General features: G+C 44.5%; 1 long non-coding RNA gene across 3 annotated transcripts; it reads right to left on the bottom strand.

Annotated features, from left to right (window-relative positions):
* Positions 1 to 466: 466 nt before the first annotated feature.
* LOC307220943 lies at positions 467 to 12,192 on the bottom strand. Of its 3 annotated transcripts, none has more exons than XR_013841177.1 (3): positions 12,092 to 12,192; positions 2,469 to 2,619; positions 467 to 865 (listed from the first exon to the last, which is right to left on the bottom strand). It is a non-coding gene; the product is annotated as an uncharacterized lncRNA (long non-coding RNA). The 3 variants fall into 3 exon arrangements; XR_013841178.1 differs by lacking the exon at positions 12,092 to 12,192 and adding an exon at positions 3,018 to 3,134; XR_013841179.1 differs by lacking the exon at positions 12,092 to 12,192 and adding an exon at positions 2,780 to 2,895.
* Between the last annotated feature and the right edge of the window lie 10,424 nt (positions 12,193 to 22,616).

Below are 22,616 nucleotides of genomic sequence, written 5' to 3'. Positions count from 1 at the left end.
GTACCTTTGTTATTTTCTTATCTGTAACATTCAAAAGAGTGCCTGCTATTCTAGCATGTTTTTATGTTATTTTTAAAATAAACCTTTTAAGAATGAAACTGTTTTAGTTTGTGTGCCTTTCCGGAGGGAATAGCTAAGTCCTAGCCTTACGCTTGGTTACACTCTACCGTAGAACTTCTGCCTGCAAGTCTGTGGATGCAGCTTGCGGAATAGGGGGACGGCCAGGTTAAACGGGTCACAGCCTTCTCCCTGGGTTGTGATTCTGGGTCCCCTGGACAAGAGGGAGTGGTGGCAGCCCTACCGGGTCGTGTTTGTTCTGTTTTGGGAAAAGTAATTAGCCCGCCAACCTTGCCCTGGGCGTCCTAGTCTGGCCGGAGAGCAGAGACAGGAGACGGGAGGGGCAAGCGGGTGGGGGCGAACATTACTACAACAGGTGAAGCCTGTTTGGCAAAAAGAAGACTCTGCATGTGTTCAGAGGCACTTTTAATATATTCCTGTAGGCTAGTAGCTACATTTCTGGGCATAATTTGCTGACCCTTGACCCTTGTTATATTCCCCAGGTTAGTATCTTTCTTCTTTTCTTCTGTGCCGACACTTTCATTCTTTCAAATCTGTCTGCTGTTCATTTTCAAGTTTTCCCATTATGACTGTTGCTAAAGCAGTTCTTGGGCAATTGCAAAACAAGGCCCTATGTTTAGCAGTCAATTGTCTCGCAGAAGTACTTCTCCAGGTTCTGGTGAAAAGACATGAAGGCACAAAGAGTGCACAAAGGATTTCTATAGCCGTCTTTCTTGGTGATGGGAGTACGATGCTGGGTTAGGCAGAAATTGCCTCTCTGACATAGTGAGCCTGTAACATCTCATGTCTAAGGAGGATGACAATGGATAGTTCAAGTCGGATGATATATGCTTGTTTTGAAGAAAAGCACTCCTTAGAACAATTCATGCCTGGATTAGCAGTGTTTAACTGCATTGGTAATAACGTAGCTCACACTGCAGGATAGGGTGTGTGTTTGTGCTTACAGAAAGGAGGGAGGGAAAGAGAGAAGGCTGGAGTAGTGCAGTAGTTATTTATTTTTTATTTCAATTATTTATACCCCACCTTAGAAAACAAACAAACAAAAAACTTCAGGGCACCTTAAAGCAAACATGAAAAAGAGACAAATCAATAGCAAACAACGATGGCTTTCCAAAGCCAGAGAAAGCAGGTAAAATTAGAGCTGTGGTGGAAATGTCTTTTGTGACAATGCATTGAGTAGGCTAGAGCAGGGTGAAATAAAAATTCCCCCCCCCAAAAAAAAAGTGGGGAGGAAAAGGGTTCTCCAAAATTTTCAGGAAGGGGCAGCTTTGCTGCTTTACCTTGCTTAACCTTAGTGCTGTGGACAGCAATGCACCTGCTTCAAGCAGTAGCAAACTTTTGTTTGGGTAGAGGGGAAACAATAAACCACATATCGAGGTACAAACTCAGAACACCACAAAAGTTAGGTAAGCACCCCACCAATGAGAAGTTCACCATTTCCCCCACACACCTTGATCATTTTTGAATGCAATTGGCCTCATTTACTGAAGAATAATGGTCAAAGAAACAAAAATGTGGGAGGTTTTTGTTTGTTTTTTGTCACAGCACTAGTACCCACAGACTCAGAAACACCAAGGTTTGTGGAAGTATGAAGGAATGTTCAAGGGGTAACCCAAAATGCAGTGGACGCCTCCTCAAAAAACCCACTAAGGACTGAGCACAATTTATAGACATGGAATGCTGATGGGTCGTTTGGTGGCGGTGCCATGCAGAGTGATGGGTCATCATGCACGAGGAGGGAATGGAATATGTAAAGGTAAAGGACCCCTGGACAGTCAAGTCCAGTCAAAGGCGACTATGGGGTTGCAGCACTCATCTCACTTTTAGGTCAAGTGAGCTGGTGTTTGTCCACAGTCAGCTTTCCAGGTCATGCGGTCAGCAGAACTAAACCGCTTCTAGTGCAACAGGACATTGTTACAGAAACCAGAGCACATAGAAATGCTGTTTACCTTCCAGCCACAGCAGTATCTGTTTATATACGTGCAGTGGTGTGCTTTCGAACTGCTAGGTTGGCAGGAGCTGGGACAGAGCAACTGGAGCTCACCCCATCACAGGGATTCAAGTCATCAACCTTCCGATCAGCAAGCCCAAGAGGCTTAGTGGTTTTAGACCACAGTGCCACCCACATCCCTGGAATGGAATGGACTGTTACGGGGGTGGGCCTGGCTGATAGTGAACAGCAGCACACCATATTCTTCGATGGATTTTCCACTTGTTCTTTGATTAACATTATATATGGCCTCTGCTGGAGGAATATGCGAAGAAAATCCAGCTTTGAATGGGTGACTTGTAAATGAATTTGCAAATTGCCAGCACAGTGATCTTTCTTGGAGGGGGAGATGCCGCCGTATGGGAAATATGGAATGCATAAGGCCTAAAGAAATATTTACCTGTTACCCAACAAATCAGAAGAATTTCCAGCCCACCTACAAGCTTGTGACTGGCTGCTCATTTGCCTCCTGCTGTTTGTGTTAAGGTCTGACCTTTCATTCTGTATAATCCATGAGGCATCAGGTTGCTTTTCTTGGCCACAATTGGCAGCTGCACAATTGAGACAATGCCGCACAATTAATCAGCAGTTCAGCTTCCTTGTTTGCTAATGCATACCAAGTGTATACCAAATAATTGAGCAATCTATTTTTGTGAAAGGGTACCGAGTCTGCTTGGATTTTGGTGCAAAGTTTTCACATTTTACACACACCTACAAAGTCTTTATGTTCTCCATATGCTGAAATTCAAGGCCTGGTTGCAATGTATGAGTTCGACCTCTCCTGTGAAGTTTACTTGTAGGCAGTGGTGTAGCATCAGTTGCCGTGCGCGGGGCAAGGTCCAAAAGGGCCGGGGCCCACAGGAAGCTCCACCAGCCACTTCCCCCACCCCCTGAAAAAGTACTGTCATGCTTTAATAACCCTGGGCTATCAATCATTTTTTAAACTTACTAGTGAGAAGGACACAACAGCAACGAGCCCTTTGATACCACTCGTCCCAGCCTCACAAAGTGGTGTTGGGGTGGCGGAACAGCATGAGGATCCAAAAGTGCAACACCCTCTAAAGAAGGAACTTAACTGCATTTCAGTCTTGCGTCTTCCCTCTGACCTGCGCATGGCCTGATCGTGCTGACAGCCCTTGACAGTGCAGCCCCACATCCCCTGCCATGTCTGGAGCGAAGCCCCAGTTTGCATCAGGAGCTGGCCTTGTGAGAAGCAGCCCCAGAGCTGCTGCTGGCATGATGGGAAGGGGCTGTGAGTCAGTGGGAGAGCATCCGCTCTGCTTGCAGAAGGTCTCAGGCTGAATCCCTGGCATTTCCAGGTAAGGCGGTGTTCCTTCTGGTGCCCCCACCAGGCAGCTGCCTGCTCTCTTTAATTCCCTCACATTGGATTCTGCTCACATGTATTTTGGCAACATGTGCAGTTACTGGCTCAGCATCAATATATTGTATCTGTCTTTCAAATTGAACTGTTGCATGTGTTCCAACCATCCCTGTTGACCAGGGACCATCCCTGGCAAAATATTGATCTCCCTGCCCCCTTTTTCTTCGAAAGGTGGCTTTCAATGTTTCATGTTAGTTGGTAGCGTTCTGATCCAGAATCCAGCTGACTTGCTTCTCCGGGGACTCTCAGTGTTAAATCTCCGTGGGTTGGGTGCATCTTGTCTTAGTGCGCACCCATATGAGTGCCTGCAAATGTGTGCAAAAGCACCACGCAGTGCACAGCCTGCCATTCCTCCACAAAACCCCGCAAGTGCTTAGGCATATTCTGAACTGTTGATACCATCTTGCCAACTGGAGATGTTTTGCAAATCCCTTTACCCAAAAAGAACAAACGCTCCCTTGGCTTTTTAAAACCAGCAGAAAACAGGCTGCTGCAGAGGAAAAGAATATGCCATATAACCAGGCAGAGGAGTGCATTCAAGCCTGGCAAAAAGAGGTGGTTCTATGGTTTGAAGCATTTCTCATCTAATGTTTTATTATGTTTTTATATAAAGCGTGTTCTCCCTAACAGAGAGCACGTGTTGCGGTTGGGGGAACAGGCCACCCTGCCGTGACTAGGCAAATTTGGTCAGCAACCCTAGCCTTTAAGGGGTTAATTGGGTTGCTGGGGAATTTTGATTGTTGCCAATTCGGAGGAGGGGTCAGAGGCTTTAAATATAGGGGCCAGACATGGGGACGTCCTCTTGGCCATTTTGCACCGGATCACATGGAGCACTTGGACAATCTTCTCATTGTCTGGTTACATTTCTTTATTTCTTTATTTCCCCTTTCTTTTTAATCCTCTCTAGTCCCTTAAATAATTTAATTCCCCCCCTTTTTCCTGTTCGATTTCCCACCCCTTACCCTGCCCTGTGGGAAGATTCTCCCTATAGCCGTGGCTTGCCTTTCCCAATAGGGAAAGAGCCCCTGTTCCCCCATTTTGCCTGTTTAATTGTGGGGCTAGTCAGGGCTGTTCCCAGCTTAGCTGGAATCACTTTCGTTTATAGTATCCCCGAAGGTTGGCTTTAATTTGAGTGTGTGCAGCGCTGTTGGCCAAATTTTAAGCTAGCCTTGGGTGGGAGCACTAATTTGGCTTCCTTTAATATTGCCATGAGACTAAGATTCTCAAGAGCAGAAACAGGGAGGCCTATTCGGCCTGCACATTAACTTCCAAGCCTAAGTCTGCTACAGGTAGCAGTTACTTGTTAAGTCTCTGCCACGTGACTCATTCTCGCTATAGGAATGTATCTGCTTGCAGGCCCAGTTGCTCCTAATGTATATCTGAGGCAGACAAAGGGCCCCAGAGGCTCTCTGTGCCTCCAAAGACTATGAGCACTCTGTATATGCTCTTGAATTATGCCATTTCTGAACAAGTTTATCTTCTTTAAGTTTGTTTTGCCCTGATAGTGGCGAATGCCATTTTAGAGATGAGCCATTGTGGCTTACTGGCTAAAGTGTAAGACCTGGGAGACAGGGTTCATATCCCCCTCTTAGCCATTGTTATAACAAAACAAAACTAACTGCTCCTTTTAGGCTATTCTGATGCTGGGTAGTTCTGCCCATTTGTGATAAAAGAACTTTGGGTTTTCTTGAAGGAGTGCTTCCCTCTAAAAGGGCAAGCAGGGGTACCTGGACAAGCTGTGGGCTACCTCAACTCTCCTATTTCACTGGAATTTATGCCTGGCCTAGCAGGTGATCCTAGGGCTTTGCCCTAGAATTTGATGGCCTGGAAGCGTTTCCGGCCTGAATAGTGTTCCCATGTGGTCTATAAGCATTGGTTTCACTGGGTCAGCGCATAGTGCCGGTAATGCCTAGGTTGCAGGATTGGTCCCTGTATGGGACAGCTGCATGCTCCCCCATTGCTCTACCTGGACACTTAGGTCCTTTTGGTGGTTACCTCACTGCGAGGGATGTAATGGGCGCCACATTTGCAATATGCAAGTGGGAGAAAGCACCTTTGCGTGCCCGCATTGTAGTTTGCTCTGTGCATTGCAGGGCACGGTGCTGCACGGGCTGCAATTGCATTGCATTGCGTGTGAGATTTGCAGTTGCATTGCACGGAGGGTGTGTTTGCATTGCACGGAGTGTATTGTTACATTGCACGGAGTGTGTTGTTGCATTGCACGGAGTGTGTGTGCATCGCATGGAGGGTGTAGTTGCATTGCACAGAGTCTGTTTTTGCATTGCAAGGAGTGTGTGTGCATTGCACAGAGTGTGTAGTTGCATTGAACGGAGGGTGTGTGCAGTGCACAGAGTGTAGTTGCATTGCATGGAGTGTAGTTCCATTGAACGGAGTGCGTAGTTGCATTGCACGGAGGGTTTGTGTGTGCATTGCACGGAGTGTGTATTTGCATTGCACAGAGCGTGTTTTTTGCATTGCAGGGAGTGTGTAGTTGCATGGCACGGAGTGTGTAGTTGCATTGAATGGAGTATGTAGTTGCATTGCATGGAGGGTTTGTGTGTGCATTGCACAGAGCGTGTTTTTGCATTGCAGGGAGTGTAGTTGCATTGCACGGAGTGTGTAGTAGCATTGAACGGAGTATGTAGTTGCATTGCATGGAGGGTTTGTGTGTGCATTGCACAGAGCGTGTTTTTTTGCATTTCAGGGAGTGTGTAGTTGCATTGCACGGAGTGTGTAGTTGCATTGAACGGAGTATGTAGTTGCATTGCACAGAGGGTTTGTGTGTGCATTGCACAGAGTGCGTAGTTGCATCGCACAGAGCGTGGTTTTTTTGCATTGCACAGAGTGTGTGTCGGAAAAGGAAGCTGGCTTGGCGGCAGCTTTGTCAGGACTTCTTTAGGGGTTCTGGCCAGCGTCGGCCCTGTAAATTTACGTATCATGATGGCAGCACAAGATGCCCCCTGCCCAAGCGCTGGAAGCTGGAAGCTGGCAAGCAATAGCTCAATACCTTTTGCCCATATTCCCATTTTATTTAGGGATCCAGTGGATATCGTTGCTAAAACAAACCACTCGCCTATGGAGAACCTGTCTGCCTTGAAGGAAGTTATTTTGTAATACTTCCTCTGTAGCAAGTGATGCTTCATCAGATCCGATCTTGCTGGGTCACTTAATTAATCTTCCCACTAGGCCAGGTTGCCTGCGGCCTGAGGTCCCCTTACCTTTGTGTATGCCTACCAAGTGTGGTGAAGGCAGATATCAGGCGATGGTAGCAATTCCTGAATGTATGCAATAGTAGTTCGCCATGGCAGGATACCTTGAACCCGCTTAGGGATTTTCAGGTTCATGCTGGTGCTGCTGGATCTTTGCCCTTTGGTTTTATTTCAAGGGCCGCTGGGGTGCAAAGCTATGGCCTCAAGCCCGGTGTGGTGAGGCAATCATGTGACATAACTTTTCTTGAGTTTTTCCCCATTTTAGTAGCAGTTCACATGTGGCCCGAGGAGTCCGGTGACCATCGGATCTGCTTTTGGTCTGATAACCAGGTAGTGGTGAGCGTTTTGGCAAAACGGTCCTCACGCTCCAGCAGATTCTCCACCCCTCCGCTCACGTTTTCGAGCTGCGCCGCTTAAGGTTTAATATTGTGCTTCCTACTCTCCAAATTACGGGATCCTCTAATGATGTTGCTGACACTCTATCCCATTTTCAGATGAAGCGCTTCAGATCCTGGGCTCCAGACTCAGTTGTTGCCAGACTTTTCCAGACCACCTGTGGCATTTTGACAACAATTAGTATTCACAGAGAGCAGCAGCCATTTCCCCTTCTGCTTTTAGCTCTTATGGGATGGCCTGGATGGATTTCTTAGCCTTAAGCTTGCAGTCCTCGGCCATTCAGATGAATTAGCCCCCATCCTTTGAGCAGATCCTGCAGTATTTGGTCCACCTGCTGCAGATTGGGCGTGCTGTTATAACTATCAGAATTCAGTCTGCTGCAATGTCTGTTACACTGAAGCTTTAATTTTCAGAGACCCTTGTATAAAGTTTGTAGTGCGCAGGGCCTTGGAAGGTTGGAATAGACTCCAACCTCATAGGACAGTGGGCAGGAAGTTGGTCAATTTTACCTATGTAGTATCTGCAACAAGTTAAAACTTGTCTGCTGGTTAAAGATCAAGGCGAGATTCCTTTCAGTAGTCCATTGCATTTTCGCACTGAGGGTTAGGAAAATGGTTGTTGGTGCCAGCATGGGGCTGAGAGTCTGGAGGCTTATTGCTTCAGGACTTTTCCTTATCCTTTGGAGCTTGTCTTTAGAATCGGGAACTCTAAAACAGACTTAGTGGGCAGGAGTGCCACAATCAGGGTTCCCGCCACAGGTGAGGAGGGCCCTTGCCCAGTTATGGATAACAGAATATTTGGCTTTTCATTCCCTGGGGGCTGGCCCGCTCCTAGTGCATGAAAATGGGTTCCCGTTAGCCAGGCATCAATGTGCTTACGTCGTGCAACAGTTATTACGGCCTGCGGCTTGCTTACCGCTGAACATGCCTCATTCCTTCCGAATAGGACTGCTGCAAAGGCTGCAGACTGGGGGCCTGTCAGTAGACAGGATTGTGAATACGGGTCATTGGAAGTCTTACGCAGACAAGGGTTATATCAAGAAGTGTCAAATGAGGTCTGTGCTGATGCTTGTCTGTTATTTCCTTTTCATAGGAGCAGCTGTGCACATTTGGGTCACAGCATCGTGCACTAGGCTGGCAAGCATGTTGACGAGTTTGGACTGGGGCGCCATCTCAGTCTTCCTGCCCATGTGAACATTTACTGGATGTCCTGATGGGGAATGCTTTGGGAGGAGATCCTTCCTTTGGTGTGGTCGAGGGTGACCTGTGCAGGTCCTCCCGCAGTGCTGGTGGTACAGCTGGGCGAGAATGTTTGCTGTCTTCCTCCAGCTTAAGTTTGCATTCCTGCATGCAAGAGGGCTTGGATTGAGTTGATGGCAGCTCTCCCTGGACTCATAATAATTTAAGGCATTGGTTCAAGGTGGTCTGGAGGGGGGGTTGGAGCACCTGTCCCCTCCAATGCACAAAGATATTCCATTAAGGGAATCCAAGGATTCACTATGCTTTTGTCAACCCCTTTTAGGGGTAGGGCCACACAAGAGTCCCTGGGAGCATTTGGGGGTGAGCTTGAATCTGATCCTGTTTCATTGCTCCCCCACGCTGTTTATTTGTACTGACGATATGGTGGGGCCCAGTCGTCAGTACTGCCCTGCTAAGGTCAGGTGCAGCTAGTCGGGAACCAATGCCTAGACAAACTACCACTGAGCAGGCCAGAAAGCATGTTAATAAGGGCGGTGGACAATAGAATAAAAAAAAGTAAATAAAATAAATAAATTAACAAATAATAAATAAAATAAAATAGGTCCTTGCTTTAGGTGGTTCTGTAATATTGCACCCTGCTATTTTCTTCAAGGCTGTTGCCCTCTTTAGGGCAGATGGGGTGCATCTTTCCCCTAGGGGGAACGACACCTGGCGGGATGCGATTGCCTTGGGATTCATTGTTCCACAATGTTTGCTGGTACTGACGGTATGGTGGGGCCCAGTCGTCAGTGCTGCCCTGCTGAGGTCAGGCGCAGCTAGTCGTGAACCAATGCCTAGACAAACTACCACCGAGTAGGCCGGAAAGCGTGTTAATAAGGCAGTGGGAATAAAATACAGGTTGTGGGAAATTGAATGCATTAAAAGGTTATGTTCATTAACATTATTGGTGTCTTACAATTTTTGCTTGTTTTATCTTAGAGCGGGTCCAGGTCTTGGCCTTCCTCCCCGTGTTCAGTTGTCCTGGCTGTCCAGACAGGGAATGCGCTGGTCAGAGCTCCTGCCACGGATCCAGGGGCAGTTGCTACGTGAAGGGTATTGTGGTGCAGCTGGGCGAGAACGACCTGATTTCTATGGACTGTTTTTCTCTGCGTGCTGCAATTTTGACTGACCTGGAGACACTGCGGGCAATGGTGCCAACAGCTAAAATATTTTGGTTAAAGCTTTTGCAACGATGCGTGTGGAGGGGCAGTCATTGCCCAGCCGCCACTGAAAGGGCCAGAAAACGCATCAATTCCGCTGTATCTAAAAAGATTTTTGGGCTGGGTGGAGATGTGATTTCTCACCCTGAGATTCTTTTTAAGTCGCCATCCTTTTTCCGAGCTGATGGCATGCACCTTTATGCTTCTGGGAATGAGGCTTGGATAGGTGCGGTGGTGGCCAAGCTGAGGTCTTGGTTGGGTCTGTGAGTGGTTTGGCGGTGAGCTGGAGGCTCCATGGCGGTTAGGCATTGGTTAATTGGTGCTTGGAGGGGTAAGTGCCTATCCCTCCAAATGATGCGGAAAGGGAATTCCGTTAAAGGAATCCAGGGGCTTGCCATTCTTTTCGTCCTTGTCCGTGGAGCCGGACTTGGGCCGTGCAAGCCCCACAGGAACATGAGGGTGAGAAGTGTGGGTCTGATTCCCAGCCTCATTTCTCACCCAATACTTGTTTCCCACTCTGGCTTCCGTTGGTGTCCGGAAGGCCAGCTCTGTCCCTGAGGGCATGGACAGATAGTCATAACCAATGCCTAAGCAACCACTCACATTTTTTGTATTTGAATAAAGTTGTGGCCAAAATTATGCCAAAAACCTTAAACAAAAATTGATGTGTGAAGTGTGAATTATTTTGGGGGGTGGCACTGTGGGACTCAACACGCAAAGCGTGTTCTCCCTAACAGAGAGCACGTGTTGCGGTTGGGGGAACAGGCCACCCTGCCGTGACTAGGCAAATTTGGTCAGCAACCCTAGCCTTTAAGGGGTTAATTGGGTTGCTGGGGAATTTTGATTGTTGCCAATTCGGAGGAGGGGTCAGAGGCTTTAAATATAGGGGCCAGACATGGGGACGTCCTCTTGGCCATTTTGCACCGGATCACCCGCCCTCCCTCCCTTTAATAGGGTGGTTTTTTCTTGATCGCTTGACCTTGCTATGCCTGTCATGGGGTCGTCTGCCTTTGAGCGGGGGCCTGGTAGGAATTTTGCCACTTGGCTGATTGGCTGGTGCCATTTGGTTTTTGCCTACTGCGTAGCAAATCGTCACAACTTGTAAGGTTGGCGGTTAGGCATTGGTTAATTGGTGCTTGGAGGGGTAAGTGCCTATCCCTCCAAATGATGCGGAAAGGGAATTCCGTTAAAGGAATCCAGGGGCTTGCCATTCTTTTCGTCCTTGTCCGTGGAGCCGGACTTGGGCCGTGCAAGCCCCACAGGAACATGAGGGTGAGAAGTGTGGGTCTGATTCCCAGCCTCATTTCTCACCCAATACTTGTTTCCCACTCTGGCTTCCGTTGGTGTCCGGAAGGCCAGCTCTGTCCCTGAGGGCATGGACAGATAGTCATAACCAATGCCTAAGCAACCACTCACATTTTTTGTATTTGAATAAAGTTGTGGCCAAAATTATGCCAAAAACCTTAAACAAAAATTGATGTGTGAAGTGTGAATTATTTTGGGGGGTGGCACTGTGGGACTCAACACGCAACGTATTTTTCTGTATATAAGACGCTCCATGTATAAGATGCCCCCTATTTTGGGAGACTCAAATTTAAGAAATTTGCAGTATGCACTATCCATGTATAAGATGACCCCCCCCCCTTTTTAGCTTAATTTTTAAAGAAAAAAACCTAGTTTTATACACAGAAAAGTACGGTATGTCAGAAGCTGCCCAGAGTGGCTGGGGCAACCCAGTCAGATGGGTGGGGTACTAATACTAATACTAATACTAATACTAATACTAATACTAATACTAATACTAATACTAATACAGTGGTACCTCAGGTTAAGAACTTTATTCGTTCTAGAGGACAGTTCTTAACCTGAAACTGTTTTTAACTTGAGGTACCACTTTAGCTAATGGGGCCTCCCACTACCGCTGCATGTCAAGTATGCATTTAATAAGCCTACATTCTACCTAAAGAACATAGGGAGACTTATATGTGGGAATTAGAGCCTGTTCTTCTTATATTCAGCATCAGAACTGTGATGGCCCCATTCAGATGTTTATTGCATCAGCAAGAACATTTCTGCAAGAGGAAAAAAAGACATTTGCCCCCTCTCCTTGCAACAATAAATGTGAAATCCTTGTTTGGGTCTCACATTTTTCAACTAGTCCACACTACTGGGACTGGCATTTGGGAATGGCAGTCTAGCATGGAGTCAGGATAGGTGGGGAAGATAGGGAGAGGAAATGGGAGGTATACGAAACAGGAGGCATTATTAAGTCCAGGATCTGCTAGTCCAGTATCCCCAGCAGGACATGCTGGACCACAAAGCCATATTCCTAGCCCCAACACTTGTAAAGCTTAGATCCTTACCATACTTATCTAGATCTTATTCCTGGTTACTTATCTTCTCCTTCTTGGTTATTTTTTTTCAAATACAGAGAAAAGGCTGCTATAGAATGCAGAAAGGAAATGTGGTTGTATGAATCAGTCCCAAAGTCACACATAAAGTTGATTATTTGATGGCTACAGGTTTGTGAATGTATATCTATTGGCCTCAACTTGATGGGGTACAAACTGGCAAACCAATCTAAAACTTTTCCCCAATAGTAAAAGTTAATATATCCCCCAAATAAAAATATTCATCACCTGTTATGGAGATCCATCTTGACAGGGCTGAGATGCAGTCTGACTGTTAACTCTTTCTGGTTTTACCAAGACTTAAAGCATATCCTCTTTGTGACATCACATGTGACATCAGAATGGCCTGTTTGCATTCAAACTAGACTATTTCCATGCCAACAGCAATGGCCAGTAAACTTCTGCAACCAAGGAACCATCAGCCTGAATACCCAGTTGTTTCTAGTTAGACTGATTACTTTTTTTGCTCTCATAATCAATGCCTGAAGAAGAGCTGTGTATCATCTGAAAACCTGCTTCCAGTGTTAAAGAAAAATTGTCAGGGACTGGGCAGAGGAGGAATGGTGACTCTTCCAGGGAGGAGGGAGAGGAAGACAGTATCAGTGGCGTAGCGTGGGGTGCGCAGGGGGGGCCGGCCGCACCGGGCGCAACATCTGGGGTTAGGGTTAGGGGGCGCAAATCCACGGGTTAGGGGGCGCAAATTACTTACCATGCCCCGGGTTAGGGGGCGCAAATTACTTGCCTTGCCCCGGGTGCTGACAACCCACGCTACGCCGCTGGACAGTATAGATTTACAACAGGGGTTTGAGCAGCTCAGAGGCAGATGAGGGGGGAAGCAGGGAAATCATGGGAGAGCCAGAACAACACCCAGCTGACACATTGTCATTAGAAAGCATTCCAGACCCTCCATCTCCCAGAACAGTCTGTAACCTGAAGCGTCTGTGACCTGAAGCATCTGTAACCCGAGATACCACTGTGCTTTATTATTTATACCCCGCCCATCTGGCTGGGTTTCCCCAGCCACTCTGGGCGGCTCCCAACAGAATATTAAAAACATGATAAAACATCAAACATTAAAAACTTCCCTAAACAGGGTCGCCTTCAAATGTGTTCTAAAAGTCAGATAGTTGTTTATTTCCTTGACATCTGATGGGAGGGCGTTCCACAGGGTGGGTGCCACTACTGATAAGGCCCTCTGCCTGGTTCCCTGTAATCTCACTTCTCGCAGTGAGGGAACTGCCAGAAGGCCCTCAGAGCTGGACCTCAGTGTCCGGGCTGATGGGGGTGGATCCCTGTGAGATCATGCCAAATGTCCCTAGGTTCCAGCATCCTGTTTTCACTGCGGCCAACAGAGAAGCCTGGACTGAGCTCACCTTGTTTGCATATGCTCATCTTGCTTCTTTTTATGCAACAGGCTGGTTTCCTTGGAAGCTGCTGAACATCTGTACAAGGGCAGGGATAGCAGTTGCTCGATGGACTCGTAGCTCACATCATCACACTGTCCCCTGAGCCTTCGGGGAAAGTAAAGCGAAGCAGCTTCCCTACAGCTTCCCTGTGGCAAGCGGGTGATGAAAACACTTCTCTTGCACAGTCAGGCTGCGACTGCAAGCAAAACACTTCTTTCCCCCTTTAGAAAATATGTGCTTAATTAACAAAATCACCCAAGAGAGCCAGATTGCAGAGCCCCAAAGGCCACAAGTTTGACATCCCTGATCCATCTAATTTAAACTGAAATATTCACTTCTCAAATTCTTTGCAATTAATTATAAATTCACACTTGTTGGAATTACTATGGGGATGAAGTGACATCTTTCCCCATGAAGAGCTCTTTCCCCATAACTATGTTTCAGTAAGCTGTGCTTTCTGGGGGTGGGGTTTGGGTTTTTTTGGATGAACAGTAATGTGGCTATTGTCCAGTCATTAAAAAAAAATCTAGTAAATCTAATATCATTTTATACTCTACTGTACTCCAAATATGGAACAGTGAAATGGAGTCTCTCGGCCATTAGAATAAACTAATTACTAATATATTAAGGAAGCTAATTGCAATAGATCCATTTTAAAAAAAGAAGAATTGGTCCCTCAATCCAGCTTTATTTTACACTTTTAAAACTACAGTATTCACTGGATCAGAGATATATAGATGAAAAAAATATTTAAATTTCAACAATACAGTGCATTGTAGAATGTTTATTGTGATTGCATTTCTTCGTGACAACCAGAAATATATGTGCACCTAATAAATAATGATATGTAGTCAAAACGCAGTGGGGGGGGGAGGAGCAATGTCATTTGTATCAACAATCCAAGGTCTGTTCTTGAATGTATTTGTTTAAATTGAAGGTGGGAGAGAAGTGCAGTTCCAAAACATGTGTTTCAGTTACTTTTCCTCCTAACAACCACAAACAGATATGCTCCTGAGGAATGATCACATGTAGCCTGAAACAAAATTGCCTGCCTGTAAGACTGCCAAGCCAGGATGAGACATCATGTAACCATTTTAGTCAGAAAGGGCTAGCTGTAAACAACTACTGTACATTAAACACCTTGATAGATGTGTACAATGTTGTATAGTGAAATATTCTTCTTTTGGTCGGTCTCTTTCCCTGTGGAAGGGATGGGGTGGGGGGGAAATCTGATTCAGATCACATTTAAAGGCAAGCCTACTTAGTCAGCACTTTCTGAAAAACCTACACAAAGCAAAGCCACCCAGCAAAATCTGCACCTTTCCCAAATTTTGCAGTGCGGTTCTTCTTTTTGTACAACCTGAGGTAAAGTGTGCATAACAGGCATATATTCGCAAAAACAATATGCAGAAATGCATTACAATGGGGGAGCCTGCATTGCAGAAATGTTTACGGTAGGCAGCATTGCATCTCAACGTGTCTCTGTTAGGAGAAATTCACTCTGAAATCCTGATGGAATTACATAAGGACCTTTTTAAAAAAGAAACAGACAAGTCACAAAATGGTGCGGAAATGTGGAAAACTGAATTTAAGGTTGCCGCCTTTCCGAAGTTGTAGCCACGCTCAAGGCAGCTTACAAAAGTAGTCAAACAATAATTGAACATCAAAAAGTATACAACAAAATCAGAAACTTTCCACATAAATCTTAAGATACAAAAAATTAGCAGCAGCAACAACAACAACGCCCGCTAAACAATACCCCAGGCAGCTCTCACAAATTTTAAAATATCAACGTATCTATAGGCCATTTTCCTTTGTCCAGGCCATTGGTCTAGAAGACAGAGTAAGTGACTGGATGTGTGAAGCGTATACTTCTCATATTATAATAACATCTGCCGACGCCCTTCTCCAAGCACCTCTCCCATTAGAGGTGAGGTAGACTTGAACAAGCCAGAGGACTTTTTAAACGGCAGCATTGACCCTGTTATGGGATGCCCTCTCCAAATGGATTTGCCTGGCACCAACTTCCCCAGACTCCATGTGCCTTGCACAAATTAAAACACCACGAATAAAATCCAAAAGGCTAAAAACATAAAGTATGGTCTTTTAAAAAAGCAATTAAACTCTAATAGAATTAGAATTGTCATCCTTTGTGTACCGGACAAAAACACTTTTCAGATCAAAGAGTTCTCTGCCTTTTCGAAGATGTTATCTACTGTTTTTTACAGCTGCCAAGACCACATAACACCGGTCTTGAAAGACCTACATTGGCTCCCAGTACATTTTCAATCACAATTCAAAGTGTTGGTGCTGACTTTTAAAGCCCTAAACGGCCTTGGCCCAGTATACCTGAAGGAGCGTCTCCACCCCCATCATCCAGCCCGGACATTGAGGTCCAGCTCTGAGGGGCTTCTGGTGGTTCCCTCACTGTGAGAAGTGAGGTTACAGTGAACCAGGCAGAGGACCTTCTCAATAGTAGTGCCTGCCCTGTGGAATGCCCTCCCATCAGATGTCAAAGAAATAAACAACTGTCTGATGTTTAGAAGTCATCTGAAGGCAGCCCTGTTTAGGGAAGCTTTTAATGACTGATGTTTTAATGTACTTTTAATCTTTTGTTGGAAGCCACCCAGAGTGGCTGGGGAAACCCAGACAGATGGGTGGGGAATAAATAATAAATTACGGTGGTATTATTATTATTATTATTATTATTATTATTATTATTATTTGAGTACTACATTTTAGGGTGTTGCTTGTTTTGTTTCGTGTCTGTGCATTGCACAAAATCCAATATGACAAAAGTAGCATTGGCACATTATAAACAAAAAGAAAGGATGAATAGGGGAGCCTATCAGATGTTTTCTCTTTCTCTCCGCCAAGTATATGGAACTAAAACAACACGCCAACCACTTATCTATATTTACCGAAAAGTAAGTCCCACTGGGTCTAATGGGACGCCCTCCCTAGAAAATGTGCATAGGATTACAGTTTTCAGAACACTTAGTGGGGAGAAAGTAACATTGAGCGCGGTGTGACTTGCTTCTGAGGGAACGTGCTTAGAATCATAGGACACTTCATCTCTCAGGTTTGAGAAACATAGGACAGAGATCGCCTCCTATTCGACTGCACACAGGGGCTAGACATTGCAAAAAAGGAGAAAGGTTGGAAGGGAGGAGAAAGCTTGTTTTTATCCTAGTGCTAGTCCTATTCTGTCTCTCTTTCTTTATAATGTTTTAGGGTGTCCCCTTTTTAACAAAGCCCCCAGAGTGGTTGATGAGTAAAACTAATACTAATTTAAAATAATGTATATTGCAATGTATAATAACAGATCTGGATGTTCCGCAAAGGGGAAGGGTAGCTTTTTATATGCCAGAGTTCAGATCGCAGCAAAATGGAAGAGTAATGAAATCCCCTCTATACCAGATTGGATCCAAAAGCTGACAGAATATGCCGGTCTATCAGAAAAAATAAAGAATAAATCAAAACAGGAATTTGTCTCAAAATGGGAGCTTTTCAAAGAATATTTGAAAAATAAATATAGTAGTTTATATTTTCTTGCAGCATTTGAGGAACTTCAGTCATAGTTGCAAGGTAGATATAAGAAATTAGATATATTAAGAAAAAGTTTAATTATGATAAAAGTGTATTGGCAATAAGTAATATGAAATCGAAATATGGATTAGACAGGAGGTTGGGTCTTTAGTGTTAAGACCAATTTTTGTTTTATTGTTTGTTAAGAAAATTATGTGTCTATGGTTATTCCTGTGTGTAATTTGGTATTTGTGTTTTTTTTTTCCTTTTTTCTTGCTGTATCAATTAAAATAATAATAATATTGTATATTGACATAGTTAAGCAAGAAGAAGAAAAAGCCCAGGTAATTAAAAAGGAGTAGAACCAGTTGTTTTCAAACCAGCTTAAGTATTATGTTGAAAGGTCAGGTTATTTTTATTTATTTTAAAAACAACAACAGGGAAAGGTTTTCACCTGGTGCAACAAAGACTTTGAATAGAGGACCAGGTGAGCCTCCTTGAGGAGGACATTCCACATGCAGCACACCACAACTATAGAGATGTATACAAAGGCACTTATAAATTAGTTAACATAATCAGTGCTATTTTTCTAGAAAAACAGGTGCTCTTACAATGGTGCATACCTAAGATGTGCCAGAATTGAGTTCTGATGAGTTCTGGCTGATCATATGTTTATATATATCAGGTTTATCCATTTCAATAATTTTACAGTTAATTTACCATTTCAAAACTTGACATCTTTCCCCCTCTTTATGCGGTTCCTTAAATTTATTTTTAATATCTTCTGCATATCCAAATTAACTTAACTTAGTCATTTATTCATCTACTTTAAATATATACTCTTATGAAACTGCAGGTTATTACAATAATCCTGCCATGTTCTTATCTTTTTACAATTTATCTGTAAATATTCAAGAAACGATTCCCATTTTTTAATAACAAGTTTGTTATCTTGATTTCATATTTTTCCAATATTTTTCACCATTTCTGCATATTCCATAAGTTTTTTGCATCCATTCTTCCTTTGCTAGGACTTCTTTCCATTTTGGGGCAAGTAACATAATTGCCGCTGTAGTAGCACACATGAATAAGTTTCTGTACAGTTTGGGAAGTTCTGTCCCTATAATTCCCAAAAGGAAAGCCTAGTTCTGGCTGATAAAAACCCCTGAAAATAACTAAAAAGGCCCTTTCTCCAGTCACTGCCCTCCTCACTTCAGAGGATGTGACCAGGGTAGGGGGCAAAAAGACTCAGAAATTTCACACCAACGATAATCTTAAACAGCCATGGCTTCCTTCAAAGAACGTGGAAACTTTAGTTTGTTAAAGGTGCCAAAGATTGTTAGGAGAACCCTATTCCCCACACAGAGCTACAGTTCTCAAACAGGTATTATAAGAAAAAACTGCACCTTTTCCCTTATGGCGTATTCAAGAGCCCGTATAGAGTCCTTAAGTGGGTTCCCTACTGGTAGGAGAAAATAAAAGAGGCCAACTAGAGTATATTGAGAAGCAAAGCGGCTAGTAAGCCTGATCTTTATTAAACTGTTGCAACAGGGTCCCCACTCACCACATGCAGGAGGGAAGAGAACCCTGAACAATGGTACACAAGTCCTTATATAGGCTTTTGAAATTGCCCACCCTGTAGCCCAAGACTACCCCTATAAAAATCATACATACATCACAGAAGGAGGTGGTCTACAGCAGAGAAGGCGGTCTTCAACAGAAATCCTGTCTGCCAGGATACCTGATAATGGTCACTGACTGCATTACGTGGGCAGCCTGGCCATTCTTTTTGTGATAGTTAATACTTTAGTTCCTGAATCCAGGTCACAGGCTCACCCTGTTCATACATAAATATGTCCTTAAGAAAGGATCTGCAAGCAAAAAAGGCAATGGGGAGGCTTTCCCACCTCCTCCCTCCTTGCAGAGAAATATTTGAGGTCAATTTGGGAGAGTCAAAATGGCTTCAGGATTGCTCTCCTGCAGCCTACTATTTCAGACACGTGGTTTATATACTTATGTGTGTTAATTGATATTTGAGACCTTAGAATTCTTATAACACTGGTTTAACAGTCAATCCCTCTTCCCAAAAAAACTTGGGGAATTGTAGCTCTGACAGGAAAAGAGATCTCCTCACCACTCTCAGGACCCTTAAACTATAGTTCTCAAGCTATAGTTCCCAAAATTCTGTGGGGGAAGCCATGACTGTTTAAAGTGGTTGGACTACATGAATCTCAAGATCCCTTCGAGCGCTACAATTCTATGATACTGCTTTAAATGCAAAGTTTAGATGAGTCCTCAGTCTCTCCAGTCTCCGATAAAGGTACCACTTCTGGAGTTATAGCAACGCCCAACGCTCTTTCCTGGATGTGTTTTGACTTAGGACCATCCACACTGTTCCAATTTGTTGGCATGTAATGCATGTCGCACATAATTCTAGGTTATTAAATTCCTGAAGCATGCAATACACAAACTTAATAGATTTTATGCAAATTGTTATATAACAAAATAACAGCAGATGGTACTCATCACATCAGAATCTTTCCATAACAATTTCATATTTTGTTTAAATTAAACAAAACATAACGGTGCCTCAGTGGCCTCTAACTTATTTTAATTTATTCTACCTTACTGTTTTCCTTGCTATTTCCGCGTCCCTTTGCACAACATTGCAATAAAATATTTGTTTTAATATTCCTTAGATATTTAGTAGTTTACTATTTTTGAATGGTACAAGGGACTAGTAAAGTTATTTGTTTGTTCATTCCCGCCTCCATCAGAGGAAAATCTATTGCTAGAAATATGGTACATAACTCACAACACAATACAGCCTAGAGGAGAGAATTAAAGCTTTACTCCAGAAATCTTCAACTAGTATCTTTTTAAGCTCGATTTTTTATATATACATTTCCATAATGCTTTCCCCTCAAAACTCACTCCTTTCCCATCTTTTCTGCCTCTGGCATAGTCAGAAGATAAATGATAGAACAAATCAACCTGAAAGGAGTTATGAAAACAAAACAAAAACATCAGAAATAGGGAGCTTGGGAAAATAAAAACAATATAACTCCATTCCAGCTGCAGAGATGTTTAGCGCGCATGAGAATAGAGCTGTATACATATTGTTGCATCTCTGAGCAGTATCAAATTCCATACTGTCTTGGAATGAGGGACAGCAGAGACTATAGTGTCTTCAGGATATAGGGTTTATTTACATACACACATACACACACACACACACACACACACACACACACACAGTGGTACCTCGGGTTACATACACTTCAGGTTACAGACTCCACTAACCCAGAAATAGTGCTTCAGGTTAAGAACTTTGCTTCAGGATGAGAACAGAAATTGTGCTCCTGCGGCACGGCAGCAGCAGGAGGCCCCATTAGCTAAAGTGGTGCTTCAGGTTAAGAACAGTTTCAGGTTAAGTATGGACCTCCAGAACGAATTAAGTACTTAACCCGAGGTACCACTGTGTATACACACACACACAAACACACACACACACACAAACAAACAACCTGAGCCTACAATGGAGGCGCTCACAGCATTAACACCCGAAGAGGGTCTTGATTCTCCCATAGCCACAGCCTTAGATTCAAAACAGAAATCAGTCATGGCTCTGTCTCCCAGCTGCCCAGGCTACAGCCTCCAGCTTCTAGTTTCTAGTTTCTAGCCCACCAAACTCTGGCCTTTTGTCTTTCTAACTACCAGACAGTTCAGGGAGGTGGGGGTCCCATCCATCTGTTCAGTGGCACAGAGCTACTTCCTTTGTTACATTTGTGGCCCATACTTTGGGAGCCATTCCAAAGAAACTTGTCTGGCTATTCCTGCAGTCAGAGCCTTGTTAGATTCAGGAATCAGAGAGGACTCAGGCCTACAGATTCCCCCAACCCACAACCCACAACGATATATTTTGTTACGGAGCAAAATTCATGTGCAGAAGAAGAAATGAGAGGCAGGAAGTATGTTATTGGATGCTATTTTTTCACTTAGAATCACAGAATTGTAGAGTTGGAAAAGACTCTGAGGACCACCTGGTCCAATCCTCAGCCATGCAAGAATATGCAGCCCTCTCTTGCAAGATCTTTACATTAAAAAAAAAGCTCTCTGCATTTTGTCACGCTAGCATATGACCAAGAAAGAAAACACAGAATCCATGGGACAAGAGCGTCTTTCAGCAGCTGCTCTGAACCTCTGGCCTACCTGGCAACAGGTCAGTATGTCAAGTCTCCATTCCACTCTCAAGCCAGGTGTCCAAAGCAAAGCTCAGTCCCACAGAGATAATGGAGTATCAGAGCTGAGATTCTTCAACTTGGGCACTTAAGCAGACCTCAGCTGTGCTGCCCTTTTATACTTTGCCTACTGATTGCAACAGCTGGGCTTGATAAGGCAGGTGACCCTCACCTGTTCCAAGCCTACCCCTGCTGTTCCTCCCAGGTCTAGCAAGCCCCACCTGGCGAACTAGGGAGCTGGGCTGTGGGCTCTTGCCTACCCCAGCCTCCTGGAGCTCTCTGCCCACTGCTCCCTATGCCTCAGAGCTCACCATGTTCATGAAGACAGGGTCCCCTCTGGCTATGCTGATGGCTCCTGCTGCTCTGGTTCCTGTGCACTGACCCCCATCCTCTATGGTTAATGGTTGCTAGGAATTGTAACACTGTGAGGGATAAACTACTATACCCAGAATTCTCAAGGGTGGAAATGTGCTCTAAAAGTATAGTGTGGGCATTGTAGTTTGACTATATTCCAATTAGACATTAGATAGCCCTGGGTTGTCATGTGACTAACTGCAGGCTTCACTCCTTGCTGCATGACTGCTGGCTGATTTGGTTCGGAGGACCAAAATAAGCAAAGACAGTGATGCCATTATGCCCCCCTTTCATTAGGAGGGTTCCCTTCTTTAGTCCACAAGGGCAGAGCCATTCCTGTCAGGACTGAAAACAGACCCTACAAGTCTCCCTATTTTCCAGGGATGTCCCTGATTTATAGAAGCAGTCCTGGTTTCTGATTTAATCCTGGAATATCTCGCTTTTCCTTAGGATGCCTTTATTTTCATTGGAGAAATGTTGGAGGGTATAGAGTTATCTGACACCCCCCCCCCCCCGAGCAATCTGAAGGTAATCCTGTATAGGGAAGGGGTTGTTTTTTTAAAAAAAATCATTATGGAATGGGACGTACATATTTTTATCAGAAAAATGTTGGAGGGTATGTGGGGGGGGAGCAGGGATGCTGTTAGGCACCTGTGCCCTCCCCACACAACATATGGCTGTTGATTCATCTAGGATGACTGTTGTGGAGGGTGGGGGTGATTTTTTTTTAAAAAAACCAGTCCTCCTGTCAGACTGGGAATATCCCCTCACGCACCCCGTTTAGGATATTCCACCATTCTTCTGCAGCATTTCTTTCCTTTCAGCGAAGCAAGGGGCTAATGTCTATGTCAGACAAAGCTTGAATAATAAAGAAAATGGTAACGCCATAACATACTGTCTGAGAGAAACTGAAACAACATCATGAGGCAAGAATGACAGTTGGTCTACCTTCTCTGTATGATGGCCTCATGGGGGAAAAAACTGTCCCATGAGCCCTTGCTGAAGAGGGGAGGGGAAAGGCTATAAAAAGCTGCTTCCCTTGGAACTCACAACCATTTTGCTTTGAGAGCTTCCCGCCCACCCAACCTCAAGTTAGAGCCTTCACTGAGCAATTTTGGGTCACTGGTTGACAGGGCTGGAAAGGAAGCCCCCCCCACCTGATTGACACTTGGTTGTCCGTCCCCCCCCCCCCTTTCCCTTAATGAAATTATGGCTTTCCTCTGT

Source organism: Podarcis cretensis, assembly GCF_951804945.1.
Source record: "Podarcis cretensis genome assembly, chromosome: 7".
NCBI lineage: Eukaryota > Metazoa > Chordata > Lepidosauria > Squamata > Lacertidae > Podarcis > Podarcis cretensis.
Note: the sequence above shows the minus strand (reverse complement) of the source record. Positions and strands in the feature narration are given on the sequence as shown.